Here is a 17,959-nt window from a genome sequence, read left to right as displayed (position 1 = left end):
CGGCGACCTGTGCATGGTGCGCAGTGAAATATTGTTAGAACCTGCACTTACTGCTCCATTCAGCTCTCAGTAAGCCACCATCTACATGTTCCTTCAGAGACAACAAAACAGTTCAGGCCATCGACCCATATTTAGCATATTTCATCTGCTTAAGGCAAGCAAGGAAACTAATATTTATGATTTGGGGGGTGGGCACAGCAGAAAAGGAAGGAGAAAAATAGGACTGAAGGAAAGAAGTCTAGCCTGATCCACAATATGAAACTTAAAATCTCTCTCTGAGGTGAGGTTATGAACCTCTATTATCATGCCAAAAATCACCTGCTTAGAATGTCCAATGTAAGATGAAACTCAAAAAATGTGTCTTAGATTAGTTAATGTGAATCATGGTACAGTGAACTCTCAGAATAAAGGAAAATGAACATGTAAGATCAACATAAGCGCATGAAAGATGATCCTGTACAGCGAGCTTATTTTGTATGTGTACTTATCCTATTATTTGCATGAAAAACAGCTGATTTATAAATGAAGAATTATTTCTCTGCCTAGCTTTCAGAATCCTCCAAAATGTGGTCCTGCCTCATTAAGCCACTTCCTATTTCTTCAGACTTTCTGCTCCAGAGTCTGCCTTTTTCACATTCCAAACATACTTCATAATCCATTCTATCCTCATTTATTTTTTAATACGTCCCTCTTGTCTGGAGACCCACACATTTCTACCCATTTATATTCTATTTATACTTCAAGAACTCAGGTCCAGCTCACTTCCTCCTCCTCTGATACCTCTCAGGTGATTTAACCATATTATTTGTTCTTTATTTCTACATCAAAAGTGGGGAGAGGGAGGAAGAAATGAAGAACTCAAAATTAACAAGACAAAGAAAAATTTAAAGATAAAACCTATACCAACCCCACCAATCCCAAAACATGTGGATCACAACATTAACATTTGACAAGATCAAATTCAAGGCAAAAAAGATCAAGGACAACACTCATTATCATGAAAAAGGGTAAAATCACTGCTCTTAGTCATTGGAAAATCAATTTGATCCATCAAAAATTATGATATAAATATATATAATTAATATAATTAATACAATCTTGTATATGGATGGATTTGCATATGTGCATGTTATGTATTGTGATTATACGTGTGTACTTTATATATATCTGTGCAACATTAATTTTTTAAAACTACTATAAAAAGGCCACAAAAACCTCAATAAATCCTAAAATGTAACAGTCGTACAAATCATATTCACTGGTAATAAACATTTGTACCACACATGGGCAAAGAGTTGACATCTCTTATATAACAAAGAGCTTTTGCAAATCAATCAGAATAAAACCAACTAATAGAAAAGCAAGAAAGGGGGTGAGAATAAGAAATATGATGCCCTAAGCTGGTTTGCCTCAGTGGAAAGAACATCGACCTGCAGACTGAGGGGGTCCCGGGTTCGGTACCAGTCAAGAGAACATGCCTGGGTTTCTGGCTTGATCCCCAGTAGGGAGTGTGCAGGAGGCAGCCGATCAATGATTGTCTCTAATCATTTATGTTTCTATCTCTCTCTCCCTCTCCCATCCTCTCTGAAATCTATTTAAAAATATATATTTTTAAAAAGTAGCTAAAAGCTAACAAGTTACAAAAAAAGAATAGCTAATATATATATATATATATATATATATATATATATATATATATATATGGATAAATTAAAAATCAATCTGGCTACTTGATATCAAACTATACTACAAGGCTATAATAATAAAAACAGCATGGGGATAGCATAAAAATAGACAATGGAACAAAAGAGAGAGCCCAGAAATAAACCCACACTATTTGGCAAATTACTATATGACAAAGGAGGCAAGAACATACAATAGAGTAAAAATAGTCAATTCAATAAATGCTGCTGGGAAATTTGAACAGATACGTGCAAAGAAAGAAATAAAGAAAGGCAGACAGACAGAAAGAAAGAAACTAGGCCACCTTTTTACGCCATATACAAAAACAGACTCAAAATGAAAGACTTAAATGTAAGACTTGGAACCATAAAACTCCTAGAAGAAAACATAGGCAGTATTATCTCTGACATTTCTCTTAGCAATATTTTTCTGATATATCTCCTCAGGCAAACAAAAGAAAAATAAACAAGTTGGACTAAATCAAATTAAAAAGATTCTGTAGAGCAAAGAAAACCATCAAAAGGAAAAAAAAACCTACTGAATGGGAGAGAATATTCACCAATGAATGATACATCTGATTAAGGGGTTAATATCCAAAATTTCTAAAGAACCCAAACTATTCAACATGAAAAAAATCCAATTACAAATGGGCAGCCAACCTGAATAGACACTTCTCCAAAGAGGGCATACAGATGACCAACAGACATATGAAAAGATGCTCAACATCACTAATCATCAGAGAAATGCAAGTTAAAACCAGTGAGATATCACCTCCCACGTGACAGAATGACTGTCATCAATAGATCAACAAACAACAAGGTAAAAATGTGTAGAAAAAGAACCCTCAGGCACTGTTGGTGGGAAGGCAGACTGGTGCAGCCACTATGAAAAACAGTATTGAGGTTCCTCAAAAAATTCAAAATGGAACTGCTGTATGACCCAGCAATTCCATTTCTAGGAATCCAAAGAGACCCGAAACATTACTTTGAAAAGATATATGCACCCCTATGTTCACTGTAGCATTATTTACAGTAGCCAAGATCTGAAAGCAACCCAAGTGCCCAAAAATAGATCAGTGGATAAAAAGGTTATGGCACCTATATACAATGGAATATTACTCGGCCATAAAAAAAGAAGAAAAAAAGAATTATATCTTACCATTTGCAACAACATGGATAGATATAGTGGGCATTATGCTAAGTAAAATATGTCTCACAGAGAAAGACAAATACAAGTTCACTTATATGTGGAATCATAAAGAATAAAATAAATAAACAAAATAGAAACAGACTCATAGATACAGAAAGCAGACTGATGGGTGCCAGAGGGCAGGGGGGTTGTGAGATTGGGCAAAAAAGATAAAGGAATTGAGAAGTATAAACCAGTAGTTACAAAATAGTCACAGGATGTAAAGTACAGGATAGGGAATATAATCAGTAATTCTGTAATAACTCTGTATGGGGCCAGCTTGGTTCTCAAAATATTGAGGGGGGAACACTTCGTAAAGTTATGATTGTCTAACAACTACCAAGTCCACCTGAAACTAATACATATAATAATGAATATAAACTGTAATCAAAAAATAAAAAGTTTTATAAAGAAATTGAAAATGGCAAAATCAGAGGTATTCTTTTGAAAAATCAATCCAGTAGATTTTTAAAACTTAACCAAATAGCTGAATAGCTTATTTTTGGCATTCCTGAACTTCTATATTATAAATGATCCCTATGATTACACAAATTACTATAATATGTAATCAGCAATGCAAACAAGGCATTTAATATCTGAATATTTACTTTCAAATACAGGTAAGATTCCAACAATGGCTAAATAGCTTATTGCAAACTAATCTCCTTGCTAAGAACTAGGAACCCTGGGCCAAAAAAAGGAAATAATCTGCAGACATTAGAGAGCTACCATAGCAGTGAGGACGTAAGGGACAAAGGTCTAGAGAGAGAAGAAAGCACCAGGAGGTAAGTCTATTATTTAGAACTGCTTTTTCCTTTGAGGCATTTGTTAATTTCCAAAGAGGGGGGAGGGGTAGAGGGTGCTGAGAGACTGAAAAACTGAGCATAAAATAACGACCAGGGCGGTTGTGAAGCTGCAGAGACCTTCTGCCAGTCTTGTGGCATTGGGCGAACAAAAACTGCAGTTCAGGGCCTATGAAAGAGAAAGAGTCTTAAAAAAAATCAGGGCTTTCACATGTGGGACCCCTGACAACTACATCTTAGAATAGGGACAACGTAGGAATAGGCCAGCCCCACAAAGCCTGAGGCAAATCTGTGTATCAGATCAATCTCTGATTCTGCCTATAAAAAGCAAAAATCCTTTTTAGAAGAAAATGACATAGCCTAAAATTATCTCTACCATCTTTTATACACTGTGTCCAAAATTCATTAAAAATCATCAGGCTTATCAAGAGATGAGACTGAGATAATAAAAAACTAAGAGAAAGGAAAATAAACAAGATATTGGAGTTATCAGACTTGGATTTTGCGATTTTGCAATGTGAAAATTTCAAGACTAGGAAAAACTATAAAATCACACACACACACACACACACACACACACACACATACACACACACAATGACAGCCATGAAGTCATCTTCAATTCATATAAAATAAAGTATACACATAAAAAAACACAGGAAAAAAAGCTTTGAGGAAAATGAGATACCTAAAACACATTTGATTACAGTTATCAAACTTCAAAACAACATAACTTAAAACCCCAATAAAGCATAAAGTGGCTACTTTGAAAAATAAGCTTATTAAAATGACTACTGAGGAATGGCAACCCCTCAAATCCTCACTGAATATGAAGGGGTTCACACTTATCAAAATGATGAATCCTAGGATTAAGAGTGCTTCCAGAGAACGTTACCGAAATTCTTCCTGGATTTTATCACGACCTGCACGAAAGCGATGGTAGTGTTACCAAATGTGCCATCCCATGTCTTGCACATGACACATGTGCACATGCAGAGACAACTGGAGACATTCGTGAAGTGAGACAGCACAGTACATTAGCAGTGATTCGATTCTGCTCCTGCTTTATTCCCCTGCTGAGAGCGCCTGGTCTCTCACTAACAGTGTCACCAGCTGAATAAGTACAGAATGGAAACCAGTAGAGGACAGTGACAGCCAGCTATTGTGGACAATGGAACAAATGGTGAAGGGAGCGTGCCTTGGGAGTCATAAGCATTCAAAGTTGTGGAAGCACTCACCAGCTGTATGTTCAGAGAGTAATTACAGCACAGTGGACTGACCAGGACTAGGAATCATTAAAGGAGTACAGCACTCTCTTCCCTCTTCTTCAGCCAGAGACTAATTCCATGACTTCTAAGAGGCCGTGGAACTCATACAATGTCCTCAAACGACATGGAGGAGCAGCGAGTGCCTGTTAGACAGGCTGCTTCAACAACAGCAACAAAAACCCCAGACTCTTCGATTTTGCAGATAAGAATACCAAAGTAGCAGGTCTACTAAATCCAATGATAGCTTATTAAAAACAAAATTTGTTCACTAGAATATGCTTTGAAAAAGTGAAACTGATGTACCTTGAAAGTTCACATTTTTTTTACATAATAAAAAGTCTCACATAATTCTATTCCAGTCACAATGCTGAGGCTGGTGTGCATGCAATGAAATCTGAGGTGCAGGTGACATTGAAACAATTTTGTTATAATTTGAAAGTCAATTACATTGCTCTAAAGCCACATTTATAGAGGCAAAATTAATGCAGATTTTTTTCAATCGATTCTGTAAAGCAGCAAAAATGTTGGACAATTAGCCATATGGGATGGCAGCAATCTTACATATGCTTCTGAAAATACTCTGAACAAATGTTTCAAGAAGTGCGCAATGCTTAAATTTCTGGGATTCCTTCAATGAAACTCATGATCAGCAAACAAATCTCCAATCTAGGGTTTAATAAAGAGATAAGTCTTTACCTGGTCGATAACCTGCTCTTTATCTAGTTACCGTTAAATAGAGGACAAGTTTAACTGCTAAGTACCACCACCAACACTCCATCCTGGCAAAGCTAGCCAAACATCTCGCTCCTCTACCCACCTCAGCTGAAAGCCACCATTTATTTAGCATCCCAAATGTACAGTAGAGTGACTGTGGGGACAATCTAACAGAAGACAGTGGTGAGAAATGAGAATACCTGCACATCATCAAAATTAAATCTGGCTACCAAAAACTATTATAAAAAAAATTCAATAGCCCTGGCTGGTTTGGCTCAGTGGATAGAGTGTCAACCTGAGGACTGAAGGGTCCCAGGTTCGATTCCGGTCAAGAGCACATGCCTGGGTTGCGGGCTCAATCTCCAGTAGGGGGCATGCAGGAGGCAGCCAATCAATGATTCTCTCTCATCATTGATGTTTCTATCGCTCTCTCCCCCTCTCCCTTTCTCTCTGAAATCAATAAAAAAAATCTTTCTTAAAAATTTCAACAGGTTTATTCAATTTTCAGATGTCTTTCTTGTATTTTGGAAGTCCATTCTATAACAGTAATATTTCACTTTAGCTTCAGCTAAATATGATTTAACACTACCATTCAGTCAAAGTGTGTATTTGGTGTGCCTCGAATTTTAGTTAGTGACATTCTATGAGGCCATTTTAAAAATAAGGTAGCTTTATATGTATTGACAAGAATAGATACCCAATACTCAACTGTTATGTGAAAAAAATCAAGTTTTAGTTTAGTATGAGTAAGATATATAGAGATATACATATACACACAAAAATACTGATATATGTATAGAAATAAGTCGAAATAATTATATACTTATTTTAAGAATGATTATCTCTCAGAGGGTGGGATTAAGGGAGACTTTTTTCCTTTCTGTACAATACATTTCCCAGTTTTATTTGCCTTTGTAAACAACAAGCACCTATTACTTTTGGAACTGAGCCAGACAGAAATAAGGAAATCTGGAAAAAAGCTAAATTTCCTGAGGGCAGAGACCTTCTCAGAATGCATTTAAGGCAAAACATCCCTAGATCTCAAAGCTAGAATCGCAGATGCCATTCATGCAACTTTCTCTTTATAGAACAAGGAAGAACCCTGGGTCTGGGGAGGCTCGGTGGCCTGACCATGGCCACAGAGCCAGTTAATGGCTGGACACCAAGACCTCTTGGCTCCTAGCATTTATTATTATATCTACAACTAATAAAGCTCTTTCCACTGTTTCCACTAGGCTTCTCAGCTACCTGAATTCCCTAGAACAAAAGCAAACACTTAATAGTTTATGCCATTTAGTATACTAATATTTGACATGTTGACAATGTTTGAAGGTATGAAAATCCAACCTCAAAAACTTAGGAAAAGAATCACTTAGGGTTTCTTTAAATAACTACTATAGTACTTTAAAAAATGAGTGTTTTTATAGAATTCTAGGTATTCTAATAATGATAGCATCAGAAAAATAAATATACCAACACTTTATTTATAATACCCGGGATTCTTATTCTGCCTAACTTCTTACATTGGTCTAACACATGTCTTATGATCAATGGCAACGTGGACACTAAACTTGTTAGAATTCTGCAGTACTATGCTTTCTAAAAGCTTAATCATAGACAACATGTCTTTGAATTTTAAGCTTACCCTTTTCAGCCCCATCAGCAAAAAAAAGGGGGGGCTTTCTGCCAAGCAAAAGTACTTTAACATGACCACACTCTCCAGTGGAAGTTAAGATGGGGTTACAAGGAATAATCTTTATCTGGGCAAAGAGAAACCTGCAAAGACTTTCAGCTTCAACAATACAGACTTAGGTGTATATGAAGAGTAAGTGTGAACGATGGAAAATGTGCCCCAACTAATAATATCCAGTTCCAATGATAGGGTAGTGACCATTCCCATAAATGACATCTGTCCTAGATATTTGGATCTTTTTCTCACAAAACTGGCCCAGACCTTTGTGGTACATTCTTTTGGAAACCAATTCTAGAAAGCAAGAGGAATGTATCGCTAGTTCTGGATGAGTATTTCACTTTCAGCTCCATGTTCTTAGCCTTTCTTTATCATAAATCACCTTCCTTTATTTCCCCCACAGCCCTTGAAATATGCCCTCAACCAGGACACCATGTCTCTGGGAAAATACAAACAAACTTTGTAGGTTGACAAGTTCACAATCTTCATTAAAAAAAGAATATGCCCCAACAGTCACTACAATGACTTCTATAGAAAATGAAACATACCCTTTCTTCTCTCTGAATTTCTCTGTTCTCATCTACAAGAGACGTCATACTTGGAAGGTCAAAGTAGATCCTAAGTCCACAGGCTAACACAGATCAATTCAGAGATTTGTGGACATAAAATCTATAGGACATAAAAAATCTTGCCTCCCCCAACTTCAAGCTTCAATGGATGAGCCATTCTAGATGCAGATGTCAAGCACTCAAATATCTACCCTAAAACAAAGCAACAGCTAACACTTTGTCTTTGTGAGGAAGTCTACACAAGCCACTACAATGATTAATTTTTAAAAAGTCAGCTTGAGCCCAAAGAACAAGAGAGGTAAGAAAAATCTCTCCTTCTGCTCAACAGTGACTTATTAGCTTTCTCACCAGGTGTGGGGCCCCCAAAGCCCCTGAGCATCAAATATCCACATTGAGCACTATATAATAGATGTGCCTATCTTCCCAATGTCCCTAAAAAGTTGCTTCCCCATCTGCAAGGATTATGTAGAAGGAAAAGCCAAATAGGCTTTATGATAGAAGGATGATGCTGACATTCTAGAATTTAGAATCTAGCTGTTTCCCTCAAAATAGTTGAGTAATTTATGTTAACCCTGTACCACCGTAGACAATCTAGTACAATTTCTCGGGTCAAATATTTCCAGAAATGAGGCCAACATCAAATCCTGACACAGAACTCCAAGATAAGAGAAAGTGATTAAAGTGAATAAAAATATAAAGATCAATCCTCCCATGGACAATGAAGTCATAAGACTTAGAACTGGTCTGAAGTAAAATAGAGTGTCAGCTAAGATGAGGTCTGGCTGCATGAAACAAAGACATGAAAAATTATGGCTTAAACAAGATAAAAGGTTATATCTCTGTCAACTAAAAAAATCAAGACTTAGGCGGTCAAAGGCTGGTATGTGGCCCAGGCTCCTTCCAAGTCATTGCTCTGCCTTTCCTATGGAGCCATGATCCAAGGTGATGACTAGAGCTCCTGCTACCCCTATCAAATTCCACACAGCAAAATGGAAAAAGAGTAGAAGAAAAAGGGGGCAGAAGGCCTGCATCATCTATCTGCTAAGTTAGTTTTCCCAGAAACTACCATAGAACATTTCCACTCATTTCTCTTTTGGCCAGAGCTGTGTCCTATCATTTTATCAAGCCACAAGAGTGGCCATGTGCCAGATAAGAACCAGGAGTTTGAGGAGAATAAATATGGGTTGGGGAAGCAACTAACCTCTATGACAAATGATCAGAAAGTCCTACTTAAGAGGTAGCTAATAAGGGTCAGCTGCAAGTGTAGTGATTACGCTAACTGAAGTATGAGTTGTCTCCAATTATTTCAATGAAATACTTGCAACATTCAAACTTCTCAAATTATTATTAAAACTAATTTTAGAGGCTACATGCCTTTCAATCTTTTTTTCCAATTCTGATAAAAGTGTGAGATAAAATTCTAGTTTCCAATATAATGCAAGACCTTTATACCAAAATAAATACTATTAACTATCTTTCTCAGGGAAAACAGGCATCATGTGAAGTTAAACGTTAATGACTGTGGGAGTAATAATTCACTTATTTAGTTGCTAATTTTTTCATTCTTTCATACATTTTTCAGCACAATTCTATGCCACACATTATTGGATGCTAATAATATATCTTTGCTCTCAGATCCTGAGTTGAATAAATAAGAGGGGACTAAAAAAACAGAAAACTGAAATTTTAAAAACATTTTAATACCTTTCCCAAAGCTTTAGAAAGGTTTGTACTCTCTCCCTTTCTTATTTTACACATACATGCACACATAATGAGAAGCTCATGGTGTTGTTTTGTTTTAAAAAGATTTAGTCTACCTAATAGCTTATTTGTATTTTGTTTTCATAAATTAACCTGGCACCCAAAATATTGACTTTGTTGGTTATAGTGGGTAAAAACCATCATACAGATAGTCAAAGGTTCCAGATCTAATACCTGAAGTAGATCTAACCCCATGGCAATTTTGCAATGATTTACAATTCACTTCCAGAGGAGATGAGAGAGAAGAGCTAGATCAATGCCCAACCACCATTATCTGGAAAATAGCCTGATATCTCTCTCTCTCTCTCTCTCTCTCTCTCTCTCTCTCTCTCTCTCTCTCACACACACACACACACACACACACATGCTGCAGTGCAGACACACACACACATGCTGCAGTGCAGTCCCACTGGTACACTAACAGTCTTTTCCAAAGATCAGTATCTTGGTCCCACAGCAGAGTTGAGCCTTGCCTGAATTTTCTGGCCTGTCATCCATTCCCCTCATAATTTCATTTTCATTCCTACACTGAATATTTTTTTTTGAAAGTCAATCTATCCCTATTACCTACTTATGTCTCACAAACATGGCATTTTCTACCTTAACCTGCCCAATTTTCCTTCTTGCAATTAAAAGTTATCCATCAAGGTTAATCTATAATAATAAAAGCTTAATATGCAAACTGACCGAACGACCAAACAGCAGAACGACCGTCGGGATGACCTTCCGGACAACCACACTATGACACACACTGGCACCAGGCCAGCCAAGGTGGGTATGATGCGATTGGTCGGGGGGGAGGGGGCACCATCGCCCCATGATCACCCCGCAGAGGGAGGGCCAGGCCACTGACCAGTGGGGCGATTAATGGGGGGAGGCTCTGCGATTGCCCCAAAGAGGGAGGCCCAGACAACCCCCTCTGGGGCAATCGATTGGGGGGCTCCACAGAACCGGGGAACCAGGAGTGTGTGGGTGTGGACGCAGGCAGCGCCAGGCCAAGGCGGGTGCAGGCAGGGGGTGGGCCCATGAGGCAGCAGGGGATGCGAGGCAGTTGGCAGCCAGGGCCAGGAGGCAGCCAGGGCTGCAAGGGCCCCCGCAGCCGGGCTGTGAAGGCCTACCCTTGCACGAATTTCATGCATCGGGCCTCTAGTGTTAAATAATTTAAATCCCCAAATGCCATAATCCCATTATGAGAAATAAATGGCTTGAAGCATGCCCTCCAATTTAGAGAATACTATAGAGGTTTGCTAGAGAAAATGTCTGAACCCCTTTCTATCAGAACTATGAGAATGCTTTCAATTTGTTGTTTATTGGCTAAACATACGCCAGATTCTCAAATTAACACGTTAAGCGCCCTGTCAGTCACCGATGACTGACACTATACTTTCCATTGGGAAGACAAAACAGGCTGGGTGCTTAACGTGTTAAAGAGTTAAGAAATTTTACCTGTTGTCTTACCTTTGATTTGTCTAATTACTTTTTATTGCACCTTAGCTCAATTCACTGAAATCACCTCTCTGATCATGAATTCACATCTTCGCATAAAATGCAAATTCATATCCACACCTTCAGCGGCTGACAGCCCTTCTTTCAGCTGCTACTCTCACTCCTAAGACCCTATAAAGCCTCTCTTCAAAAACACATAAGGATTTTCCTAATATTCTTCATAAAATCTCCAACTGAGCAGCTCCAGCAAGCACTAGTAATACCCAAGCTAAAGAGAGGAAACCCTCAGTCTATATTATACTTTTACTGAGGTTAACTCATGCAGGCGATGTAGAACGTGTGGAAGTGAGTTTTGATTAACTTCTTCATATCCCAGAGCCTCACTTTTCTTTGTAAAACTTTTAGTTCTAGCTTTTGAGTCTGCCTGGAATGAGTCTGGTTGGGCAGTGTGTACCTATAGAGACCACATGAGCAGAGGTCTCAAAATAGAAGGGATTTTGGCCATTCACGGAGCAGAAAGGCCAATATGACTCAAGCATGGTGAGGGGTGAAGAGGCAAGATGTGACTGATGAGAAGGCTGCATCATATTCTGTATGTGACTCAGGGTTCTTCATCCAGTTATCAATCTCTCTGCTAAACACCATAATCTATAACAACCAGGCTTAGTGATCTCATTTAGGGCTAGTTCTTATCTGTTAAACATATTTTATATGAGTACCCAGGCACACAGTGAGTGACCAGTTATCCTTATGTTGTTTACAGATTAAACAAGACAACACAACCAGTAAAAATTTTAAAATGAACAGGAGGGGCTGTCAAATTGTCACCTTCAAAACAAAGAGGATGAAAGATTCAAATGTTCTGTCTGTATATGGTAATGGATTGTTCTAAAAAACATTTGTGGCTATATGCCATCTACCAAGCCTTTTTTTTTTTTTTTTGGTCTTCCAAATGGGTAAGAGTTTATTGCTAATGCAATAAACACGGAGAATAAAAAAAAACATAGAGAAGACAATCAGATGCTAAAACAAAGTGATGAGATTCTCTTACCTAAAAGAGTAAGGCTATCAGGAGCATTTGTTTTCTAGAATAAGAGTATCCATAATAATGATATCTTCAAACTAAACAAAGTCTTACCATACAATCCAACAATCTCACTCTAGGCACTTTCCCATTTAAGTTGCACAAAAACAGCCATGCTACATACATACAATAAGCTACTGAGGCACAACAAAACATGCATATTAGTAAGTGAAGGAAGCCAGTCGGAAAAGACTACATATTGTATGATTCCATTTCGGATAAGGAGAAACTATAGAGACAGGAGTAAAAAGGTCAGTTGTTTCCAGGCGTTTGGGGAGGGGATAAAAGTAGGTGGAGTACAGGGATTTTTAGCAGTGAAACTATTCTTATGATACTATGATCGTAAACTCAAAACATCATGCATTTCTTTTTTTAAATATATATTTTATTGATTTTTACAGAGAGGAAGGGAGAGGGATAGAGAATTAGAAACATTGATGAGAGAGAAACATCGATCAGCTGCCTCCTGCACACTCCCTACTGGGTATGTGCCCACAGCCAAGGTACATGCCCTTGACCGGAATCGAACCTGGGACCCTTGAGTCCGCAGGCTGATGCTCTATCCACTGAGCCAAACCGGTCAGGGCAACATCATGCATTTCTCAAAACCTAGACAGCCTACAACATGAAGAGGGAATTGTAATATATGTAAATTTAAAAACCAATTTGGGAGGTCAAGGGATACCAGGAAAAAAATGTAGACTCTGACAAGAGAATCTAACTGTATTACAAATGTGTGAAACAGCCTTGCTGAAGGAAGTGGGGGTGGGAGGCAGCTGTTGACCTAAATAACGTTGGAAATGAATGGAATCTGTAAGACAAAAGGCCAAAGAAACTGCACACAGTACTGTATTCTAGATGATAAAATTGTTTCCTCTGGGGGAATGGGAATTCTGATACTGCCATATGTATGTACTGGACTTGAACAGGAAGGTAAACTGATGACAGATGTGGGGGCCAGGTTATTACCCAACACGTTTTGATGAGCACTGTTTGGTCCTGGCATTACTCATACCCATGATACATACTGCTTTCATTGGAAAGTCACAAGTTGCCTCATATTTGGTAGATCTGTTTGAGAAAGTCAGCAGCAGGGGTGTTGATTCTCATTATTTACAGCTGCCTTAGAGCATTTGGCTTTCTTTTATCTAAATTTTCCATTCCATATCTAAAAGACAGAGTGGTGAGTTTTAAGAAAATCTGATATACAAAAACACAAAATTATAAGACAGTAACTTGATAAACCGAACAATAATTTACTGATTTACAAAGGATTCATGAGCAGATTCATCTACTGAGACTCCATGACATATTTAAAATGTGACTGCGTTTCCAAAAGCTTTTCTTAAAACTTTTCAGAATACAGTCACTGTGCAGTTGCAGGAATGTCAGTGGATTAGCTATAAAGAAGCACCTACTGTTTGATGCTCCCTCTCAAGTGTTCCTGGTTTGATGAGTACATTTGTGCCTTATTGTAGTCTCAAAAGAATTGCTTTTCATGGGTGTTATCAAACGTAGCAATATTTTTCAAGATTTCAAAGCTCAAAGGAGAATTTGTGCCAGTGAATTATCAGAGTAGTATCTCTGTATCAGTGGTGTATCTCTTATGTCTTAGCAGTAGGATGAGGGTAATAAATGTTGGGTTTGCTTTTGCTATTTCAAAAGAAGAAATATCTTCTAAACCTTTTGCCACTGTATGAGAAGCTTTAGCTATGCAAGGTGTAAGTGGAATCTATTTACCAAATTCTATTTGACAAGTTTTAGTAATCATTTTTATATAATTAACCAGCTTTATTCAGTTTCATGTTTACTATGTTTCAGAGAGATGCTGTTGGGCAGAATTCAGCAAGTTAAAGGTCTTTTAAAAAAATCATTCAACTGCAAATTGACCCCCATCTGGGGCTTTCTGGGTATTAACCAAATAGTATCCTTTTTTTGTTTTGTTTTGTTTTTACTTTGGTATATACCTCTAAAGTATAAGGTCTTTTTAAATACTATAAAATAATATATGAGTAAATGGCAGTAATTAAAAATAATTAGACTGACAGCTGTCAGAAGGGAGGGGGACTGTGGGGCTGGGTGAAAAGGTGAAGAGGTTAAAAAAAAAACTCATCAACACACACAACAGGATGGTGATTACCAGAGGGGGAGAGAGATGGGGGAGGTAGTAGAGATTAAAGAGGGGATAAATGGTGATGGAAGGAGATTTCAACTGGGGTTGTGAAAACACAATAGAGTGTACAGTTGATGTATTATAGAATTCTACACCTGAAACCTAGACAGTTTTGTTAACTAACAACACCCTAATAAATTCAATTTAAAAATAAAATAAATAAAAATAATAAATTAACATGATCAAATATGTAGATAATATTTAAATATCTCCATAAAATGTTTTGGGTTTCTCTTGGGGGGGAGGAGGATTCTTTTTTATAGTTGGTGTATTCAAATCATGATCCAAATAAATACCCCAGGATACATTTAGTTGATGTGTCCCTTAAACCTCTTTAGTGTTCATAGTTTGTTGAGGAAACCAGATCATTTAACCTATCAGTTTTTTCACTTTCTGGATTTTGCTGACTTGTACTCCCATATCATTGTCTAATCTGTTCTTTCTTTCCCCCCTACGCTTCCTATAAACTGGTAGTTAGAATTAGAGGTTTGATCAGATTGAAATTCAATTTCTGGATGAATGCTTTTTAAATCAGAAAAAAAATTAATGAAAATTTATAAGGACAGAATCCAATTTTAGATAAAGATGTAATGTTGGCTTTTAGAGTTATCTGGACAGGAGGAAAATATCCCAAACCCACTGTCTGTCTGAAATTGTTAGGAAATGAGTAGGACCTAAAGTTGTTCATCAGTAATATCATTTTATAATGAAACTAGAAGCCCGATGCACAAAAATTTGTGCACTGGCGGGGGGGGGGGGGGGGGGGGGGGGGTTCCCCCTAACCCCCCTTTTGTCCCTCTCCCCAGATTGGGAACCCCCCGGAGAAAAAAAAGACCTGCTGGCTTAGGCCCGCTCCCGGGTGGCAGAGGGTAGGCCCAATCCCTAGGTGCAGCCTCTGGTCGGGCTCAGAGCAGGGCTGATTGGGGAGTTGGGGCGCCGCCCCCTGTCATGCACAGAGCAGGGCGGATCGGGAGGTTGCGATGCCACCCCCAGTCACACTCAGGGTAGGGCCGATTGGGGGGCTGAGGCACCGCCCCCTGTCACACTCAAGGCAGGGTCGATGGGGAGGTTGCGGCGCCACCCCCTGTCACGCACAGAGCAGGGCCGATCGGGGTTGGGGCGCTGCCCCCTGTCACGCACAGAGCAGAGCCCATTAGGGGGGTTGGGGTTCCATACTCTGTCATGCACAGAGCAGGGCCCATCAGGGGGTTGGGGAGCTCCCCCTGTCACACACAGAGTAGGGCGGATCAGGGAGTTGGGGAGCTCCCCCCTGTCATGCACAGAGTAGGGCTGATAGGGGAGTTGGGGCACCGCCCCCTGTCACCCACAGAGCAGGGCTGATCAGGGGGTTGGGGCGCCGCCCCCTGTCACACACAGAGCAGGGCCGATCAGGGGGTTGGGGCGCCACTGCTGTCACACTCAGGGCAGGGCCGATGGGGAGGTTGCAGCTCTACCCCATCACACACAGAGCAGGGCCCATGGGGGGGTTGGGGCGCCTTCCCCTGTCACACACAGAGCAGGGCCAATCAGGGAGTTGGGGAGCTCCACCCTATCAGGCACAGAGCAGGGCCGATCAGGGGGTTGGGGAGCTCCCCCCTATCAGGCACAGAGCAGGGCTGATCAGGGGGTTGGGGCACCTTCCCCTGTCACGAACAGAGGAGGGCGGATAGGGAGGTTGTGGCCCCGTCCCCTGTCACACACAGAGCTGCAGGGTGATCAGGGAGTTTGGGTGCTGCCCCGTCACGCTGCTCCAGGGGCCAGGAGGCCTTGTGGCTCCGCTGATCCCAGTGCTGGGAGGCCTCGCGGCTCCACATGACACCGGGGCAGTGAGGCCTCGCTGCTCAGCTGATCCCAGTGCTAGGAGGCCTCGCTGCTCAGCTGATCCCGGTGCTAGGAGGCCTCGCGGCTCTGCTGATCCCGGTGCCAGGAGGCCGCGCGGCTCCGCTGATCCCGGGTTCGGGAGGCCTCGCGGCTCCGCTGATTCTGGGTTCGGGAGGACTCGCGGCTCCATTGATCCCGGTGCTGGGAGGCATATTACCCTTTTACTATATAGGATAGAGGCCTGGTGCACGGGTGGGGGCCGGCTGGTTTGCCCTGAAGGGTGTCCTGGATCAGGGTGGGGGTCCCCACTGGGGTGCCTGGCCAGCCTGGATGAGGGGATGATGACTGTTTGCAGCTGGTCACACCCCCTTCAGGGTGGGGGTCCCCACTGGGGTGCCTGGCCAGTCTGGGTGAGGGCTTAGGGCCGTTATCAAGCTGGTGGGCGACTGAAGCTCCCAACCTCTCCTTTTTTTCTTTTTTTTTTTTATTCTGGGATTTATTTACCTTCTATAGCTGTCACTGGAACTGAGAGCCGGCTTTAGCTCTGAGGCTCGGCTCCAGCTCTGAGACCTCGGCTGCTGAAAGCAGGTATCTGGGTTTGTTAGGGTTCTATAATTGTAACACCGTTTCAGCTCCAGCTCCGAGGCCGGCTGGCAGAAGGCAGGTTTCTGGGCTTTGTTTAGCTTCTATATTTGCAACATTGTTTCTCTTTTTTTAATTAAATCTTTATTGTTCAGATTATTACATTGGTTCCTCTTTTTTCCCACCATAACTCCCCTCCACCCAGTTCCCACCCCACCCTCCGCCCTCACTCCCCACCCACTGTCCTCATCCATAGGTGCACGATTATTGTCCAATCTCTTCCCGCACCCCCCACCCTCATTCCCCCCCCCAAGAATAGTCAGTCCACTCCCTTTCTATGCCCCTGATTCTATTATATTCACCAGTTCATTCTGTTCATCAGATTATTTATTCACTTGATTTTTACATTCACTTGTTGATAGATGTGTATTTGTTGTTCATAATTTGTATCTTTACCTTTTTCTTCTTCTTCCTCTTCTTAAAGGATACCTTTCAGCATTTCATATAATACTGGTTTGGTGGTGATGAACTCCTTTAGCTTTTTCTTTTCTGTGAAGCTCTTTATCTGGCCTTCACTTCTGAATGATAGCTTTGCTGGATACAGTAGTCTTGGTTGTAGGTTCTTGGCATTCATCACTTTGAATATTTCTTGCCACTCCCTTCTGGCCTGCAAAGTTTCTGTTGAGAAATCAGCTGACAGTCGTATGGGTACTCCCTTATAGGTAACTGAGTTTCTTTCTCTTGCTGCTTTTAGGATTCTCTCTTTGTCTTTTGCTCTTGGCATTTTAATTATGATGTGTCTTGGTGTGGTCCTCTTTGGATTCCTTTTGTTTGGGGTTCTCTGCGCTTCCTGGACTTGGAAGTCTATTTCTTTCACCAGGTAGGGGAAGTTTTCTGTCATTATTTCTTCAAATAGGTTTTTAATATCTTGCTCTCTCTCTTCTTCTGGCACCCCTATAATTCTGATGTTGGTACGCTTGAAGCTGTCCCAGAGGCTCCTTACACTATCTTCGTATTTTTGGATTCTTTTTTCATTTTGCTTTTCCAGTTGGGTGTTTTTTGCTTGTTCGTATTTCAAATCTTTGACTTGATTCTTGCAATCCTCTGGTCTGCTGTTGGGAGTCTGTATAATATTCTTTATTTCAGTCAGTGTATGCTTAATTTCTAGTTGGTTCTT

The 17,959-nt window shown here is 40.3% G+C and overlaps 1 protein-coding gene across 1 annotated transcript in view; it reads right to left on the bottom strand.

Annotated features, from left to right (window-relative positions):
- AVEN (apoptosis and caspase activation inhibitor) overlaps positions 1 to 17,959 on the bottom strand; it is a 123,944-nt gene that overhangs the window by 8,943 nt on the left and 97,042 nt on the right. The window lies entirely within an intron of this gene.

Source organism: Myotis lucifugus, unplaced genomic scaffold (assembly GCF_000147115.1).
Source record: "Myotis lucifugus unplaced genomic scaffold, Myoluc2.0 scaffold_38, whole genome shotgun sequence".
NCBI classification, from domain to species: Eukaryota; Metazoa; Chordata; class Mammalia; order Chiroptera; family Vespertilionidae; genus Myotis; species Myotis lucifugus.
Note: the sequence above shows the minus strand (reverse complement) of the source record. Positions and strands in the feature narration are given on the sequence as shown.